We start from the raw sequence: 6,716 nt of genomic DNA on the forward strand, positions 1-6,716 counted from the left end.
GTGTCTCACACACACAGGTAGTCACTGAATGTGCTGCTGCTGGCAGTGGGACACACAGTATGAATTAGCAATGCTGTCTAAAAAACACAAGTGTCAGTTTCAAACACAGAAAAAAAAATTGATCACACGAGCAGGATGAGCTCTGAAAAGAGCTTTTCTGGGGCGCAATTATAGCAATAAGATTCAGCTAAGCAAGCTAAGAAGGCAAGAGCCTGACTAATCTGTCCCTAGGAGAACAAGTCTGCAGCAGCTGTCCCTATTCTGTCTCTAGCAGGCACACGAGTGATGCTAATGGCCGCCGGAGCCTGCCTTATATATGGGGGGGTGGGGCTCCAGGGCTTATTATAGCCGGATTGGCTACAATGCGGCTGCTGACTGTGATGCAGAGGATCAAAGTTGACCCTCATAGAACATTATGGGGCGAATCGAACGTCCGGGAAAGTTCGCCTTCGCCGGCAAATGTGAACCACCCAAAGTTCGTCTGGAACCGTTAGCCGGCAAATAGAGTTGAGCTGAAATTTTCGTAATTTCGCATTACTAAAATTACGCATGCAAAATTTGCGATTACGATGCGAAATTACAGTAGCGTAATTGCCATTAAAATCGTAATTGAAAATACCGTAAGCATAATTTTCAACGCGTAATTTCGCGTTTCGTTCATGCCGTAATTTCGCATTAAACGCTACCGTAATTTCGCGTTAAACCGTAACGCTCCGTATAATATAAAAAAGCCGCCGACTTTAAGGGTTAATAGCAAAGCCCCCTTAAATGCTAAGAGCCTCAAATTTGGAGAATATATTAAGGAGATCAGGAGGAATAAGAGGAAAATTTTTTTTTTTCAAAAAGACCTTATAGTTTTTGAGAAAATCGATGTTAAAGTTTCAAAGGAAAAATGTAAACATTTAAAAACCCGCCGACTTTAACGGTTAATAGCAAAGCCTGCTTAAAGTTTAGGAACACCAAATTCCCAGGGTATATTAAGGGGATCAGTGGGAATAAGAGGAAAAACATTTTTTTCAAAAAGACCTTATAGTTTTTGAGAAAATCGATTTTTAAGTTTCAAGGGCGAAAATGTCTTTTAAATGCAGAAAATGTCAGTTTTTTTTGCACAGGTAACAATAGTGTATTATTTTCATAGATTCCCCCAAGTGGGAAGAGTTTTACTTACTTCGTTCTGAGTGTGGGAAATATTAAAAAAAAACGACGTGGGGTCCCCCCTCCCAGACCTCTTTAACCCCTTGTCCCCCATGCAGGCTGGGATAGCCAGAATGCGGAGCACCGGCCGCGTGGGGCTCCGCACCCTGACTATACCAGCCCGCATGGTCCATGGATTGGGGGGTCTCGGAAGGGGAGGGGCAGCCAAGCTTTCCCCTCCCCCTCCGAGCCCTTGTCCAATCCAAGGACAAGGGGCTCTTCTCCACCTCCGATGGGCGGTGGAGGTGGAGGCCGCGATTTCCTGGGGGGGAGGTTCATGGTGGAATCTGGGAGTCCCCTTTAAAAAGGGGTCCCCCAGATGCCCCCCCCCCCCCTCCCAGGAGAAATGAGTATAGAGGTACTTGTACCCCTTACCCATTTCCTTTAAGAGTTAAAAGTAAATAAACACACAAACACTTAGAAAAAGTATTTTAATTGAACAAAAAACATAACCACGAAAAAAGTCCTTTAATATTCTTAATTAACCATTAATACTTACCTGTCCCTTTAAATAAATAATCCCTCGAAATAGCCTCGGAAATGTTCTATCAGTTACAATGTAACAAAGTTATTACAATGTAACAACTTTGTTACATTGTAACTACGCCGCACCCGACGTCACTCGCCGCCGCCGCATACGCGTCTGCGCTGCACACATTCCCGACAGAGCTCTGAGCTATATAGCTCAGAGCTCTGAGAAGCATCTTTGTATTTTGGCTCCAAGGAGCCCCATTGGTCCTTAGCAGACCAATGGGGTTCCTTCAAATCAAAAGGAACCCCATTGGTCTGCTAAGGACCAATGGGGCTCCTTGGAGCCAAAATACAAAGATGCTTCTCAGAGCTCTGAGCTATATAGCTCAGAGCTCTGTCGGGTCCGTGCAGGACGCTAAGTCCCCGCAGCTCCCGCTGTCCACCCCGCCCACATCTGTCACCCACATGTCACCCACATGTGGGTGACATGTGGGTGACATGTGGGAGAGGCGGGGAGGGCAGCGGGAGCTGCGGGGACTTAGCGTCCTGCACGGACCCGACAGAGCTCTGAGCTATATAGCTCAGAGCTCTGAGAAGCATCTTTGTATTTTGGCTCCAAGGAGCCCCATTGGTCCTTAGCAGACCAATGGGGTTCCTTTTGATTTGAAGGAACCCCATTGGTCTGCTAAGGACCAATGGGGCTCCTTGGAGCCCAAATACAAAGATGCTTAGAGAGCTCTGAGCTATATAGCTCAGAGCTCTGTCGGGTCCGTGCAGCACGGACGCGTATGCGGCGGCTGAGCGGCGAGTGGCGTCGGGTGCGGCGTAGTTACAATGTAACAAAGTTGTTACATTGTAATAACTTTGTTACATTGTAACTGATAGAACATTTCCGAGGATATTGCGAGGGATCATTTATTTAAAGGGACAGGTAAGTATTAATGGTTAATTAAGAATATTAAAGGACTTTTTTCGTGGTTATGTTTTTTGTTCAATTAAAATACTTTTTCTAAGTGTTTGTGTGTTTATTTACTTTTAACTCTTAAAGGAAATGGGTAAGGGGTACAAGTACCTCTATACTCATTTCTCCTGGGAGGGGGGGGGGCATCTGGGGGACCCCTTTTTAAAGGGGACTCCCAGATTCCACCATGAACCTCCCCCCCAGGAAATCGCGGCCTCCACCTCCACCGCCCATCGGAGGTGGAGAAGAGCCCCTTGTCCTTGGATTGGACAAGGGCTCGGAGGGGGAGGGGAAAGCTTGGCTGCCCCTCCCCTTCCGAGACCCCCCAATCCATGGACCATGCGGGCTGGTATAGTCAGGGTGCGGAGCCCCACGCGGCCGGTGCTCCGCATTCTGGCTATCCCAGCCTGCATGGGGGACAAGGGGTTAAAGAGGTCTGGGAGGGGGGACCCCACGTCGTTTTTTTTTTATATTTCCCACACTCAGAACGAAGTAAGTAAAACTCTTCCCACTTGGGGGAATCTATGAAAATAATACACTATTGTTACCTGTGCAAAAAAACCTGACATTTTCTGCATTTAAAAGACATTTTCGCCCTTGAAACTTAAAAATCGATTTTCTCAAAAACTATAAGGTCTTTTTGAAAAAAATGTTTTTCCTCTTATTCCCACTGATCCCCTTAATATACCCTGGGAATTTGGTGTTCCTAAACTTTAAGCAGGCTTTGCTATTAACCGTTAAAGTCGGCGGGTTTTTAAATGTTTACATTTTTCCTTTGAAACTTTAACATCGATTTTCTCAAAAACTATAAGGTCTTTTTGAAAAAAAAATTTTTCCTCTTATTCCTCCTGATCTCCTTAATATATTCTCCAAATTTGAGGCTCTTAGTATTTAAGGGGGCTTTGCTATTAACCCTTAAAGTTGGCGGCTACCTAACATTGATACATGCGTCAACTTTTCCGCTTCGGGAGCATGACCATACGCATTAATTTCGTAATACTGGTTGCAATGCGAAAATTACGCTTACGCGAAATTTCGCGAAATCCTTCTTCATTACGATTATGTACTTACGGCCATAAACGTAATTACACTAATTACGCGAAATTTCGCGAAATCGTAATTACTCCATTACGCTCATCTCTACCGGCAAACCGTTCGTCCCATCTCTACATATGAGTATATCTACTGAATAGGAGGCGGAGGGGAACAGCAGGGCACACCATGACAAGGCGGAACCAAAAAAAAAATTCCACCCTGTCATTGAACTTCATAGTCCCCCCATCTCCAAACATATGATCCATTTACTCTCAATTGGTAGCAACTGCCTGTCTAAATTCTCTCCGCCCCTCACTGAGGGTTTCAGGCTATCAATCCCCATAACTTTTAAACAGTCCGGAGAGCCACCATGCACAGTTCTTATATGATCAATCTGTCTTTTGGATCCCCTACCATTGCCAATCAATTTATAGTGTTCATGGAAACTTTCCCGCAGCGGTCTGGTGGTTTTGCCGAGGTCTAGAAAATGACAGCTTACTCCTTATACTAAATTGTCCGTTCTACAATAAAATAAATATTTTTTTTTAAAAAAACATTCAATTTTTATTGCCAATATTTTGAGAGCAGTACAATTGTTAAGAATCTGAGGTTTACAATTGGCTTATACATGAACAGTAAATAAACCAGTCCTGCACATATGTAATAGTGTTAAAGCAAATGGGATAAGCAAGGACCAACATTGTAAACAAGATCAAATAGAGAAGTTAGTGAGGCCTAGCAGAACTAGATATGTGGGTGTTACAATAGAGTCAGGATGGGAGAAGTCAAGGAACATGAGAAGCAACTTCTAATGCGATGAATTGGGTTAGTTATGGTCACCTTGAATATGTCGGAGTTTGTTTTCCATGTTAATATTAGCATTTGCTAAAGCGAGAGTCGAGGATAGTAAGGGAGGATTACTGGAATTCCAGTTGGAAACAATTTGGTGGTGAGTGGCACATATAATCTGTGATACTTCCAGGCGATAAGGGGAGAGTATGTAGTCTAGGCCTATGTGGAGAATCGCCAATTGTGGAGTTAGTTTAAAAGGGCGCACAAATATGAGTTGAAATGTATTGGTTAATTTCTTTCCAGAGCATATTGATGGGCTTGCAAAACCAAAATATGTGAAGAAGTGATCCTAGGGAGCCACAATTCCTCCAGCAATCAGGGGTAGTGTCTTTTTTGAATTTTGACAGACGTGAGGGGGTAGAGTACCAGTGCAACAGTATTTTTTGAAATGTCTTCCAATGAGTTGTGCAGCGGGAATTAAATAAATAATTAATTCTGTATTTTGTAGCCATTTGAACAAAACTTTTTCCCATTTTCAAAAACTCACATTGTGGGCATGTACCATATATGAAGTTTCCAGTTATTCTTGACCGATTTAGCCAAGTCAAAGTACTCTAAGATTTAAACTTGTTCCTAACCAGAATTTCTTGTAGATTCTTATATCTTCAAAAAGAAATACATGGAAGTCCCTCGCATTTCATTTTCAGCAAGGAGTCAGTTTGTAGCGGCCCCCAATTACATTAAATTCAATCCGCAATAACTTCACCCATTGGAGAGTGGGTAAAGTGCATGAAGAATCCTCCCCTATGTTTCCTCGTCCTAGGTACCAGCAATTCCCTTTTATATATCTAGGTTGCTCTCTCCATTGCTAAATTAAGAGTTTTTTCTTTGTAACCATGTCTACTGAATCTCCCCTTGACCTCCAACATTTGTTGTTTACTTTTATCAACATCAGTACTGTTCCTTTTTATTCTTATCATTTCATTTGACTATAAGGTAAGCTGTCTTTTAATTTTTCAGGATGATAGCTCTCAGCATGAAGAACCATGTCCAATGCTGTAGCTTTTCTGTATGTTTGTCAGTCAAAATTATACCAGACATGGCTAATTTGTAAATAGAATAAATAAACAGTGGCGGACGACGCTAATTGACTGCTGCCACGCATACTCGCCATTGCCGATGCTCCCTTCGATCGTGTCACATTCTCCCCACCGCAGCTCACTTGCTCTGAAGTTTCTATGACTGCAGACCCCTGTGAGCAGATCAGGAGCTGATTTTATTAGCTCCTGACCCTGCCTATCCATTTAAGCAACTTCCACTGGCCTACATTGATAGACATGGTCAGAAGCCAATGAAAGCAGCTCCTGACCGGCTCACAGAACTCTGCCGTCATAGAGAAGGCAGAGTGGGTGTTCTGAGAATCCCGGCGTGCAGCATGGACGGCGGTTGCAGCATGTATGTGCAGTGATTCGTTGGTATTCTGACGTTTATTTACCAGCAGCCTCTGGTCCTTAATGGGGCAGAGACCGGTGGTACTTAAGTGGTTAAAGTGAGGCCTATATCACTACCCATAACAATAATGACAAATACATTGGAACTCATCATTGCAGGTCTAGCAGGATGAAGAAAAGCTAGGGGCCAGACAGTAAGGCAAGTCAATGGTCAGAAGATGGGGGTGGTCTGCAGAGTAAAGTCTTAGCATAAGTCTCGTGGCAAAAGTCCAATTCCTGGCAAAAAGGTTGTGGCTTGAAGGTTGTAGGTGTTCTGGTTTTCCTCCAAGCATCTGGTTTCCTCCCACACCCTGAAAGCGTAGGTTAACTGTGAGCCCCTTTGAAGGACAGTGGGAAAAAAAAAAAAAATATATATATATATATATATATATACACACACACCGTATATTCTGGTGTATAAGACGACTGGGTTTATAAGCTGACCCCCAACTTTTCCAGTTAAAGTATACATTTTAGGATATACTCGTCCTATAAGACTACCACAGGTTCCAAGGGGTGTGTGGTCCCACCTTCACTCCTCCTTACTGTGTCAGGAGTATAACCAGGGCAGAGGACCCAAAATCCAGGTCCTCCACTTTGAAACATCTGGATTACATAATTGCCAGCTTGAGGACATGCTGGCAACCGTCTTGTTTGGACATTGATGCTGAGTCCCCTGACTCTGAAATCAAAGACTTAGCCATTTATTTTCAAAAGTGGACATATTTCACCTGAAACTTAAGTATTCATATTTTCTTCCCTCTTATTTTATA

Source organism: Hyperolius riggenbachi, chromosome 7 (assembly GCF_040937935.1).
Source record: "Hyperolius riggenbachi isolate aHypRig1 chromosome 7, aHypRig1.pri, whole genome shotgun sequence".
Taxonomy (NCBI): Eukaryota; Metazoa; Chordata; class Amphibia; order Anura; family Hyperoliidae; genus Hyperolius; species Hyperolius riggenbachi.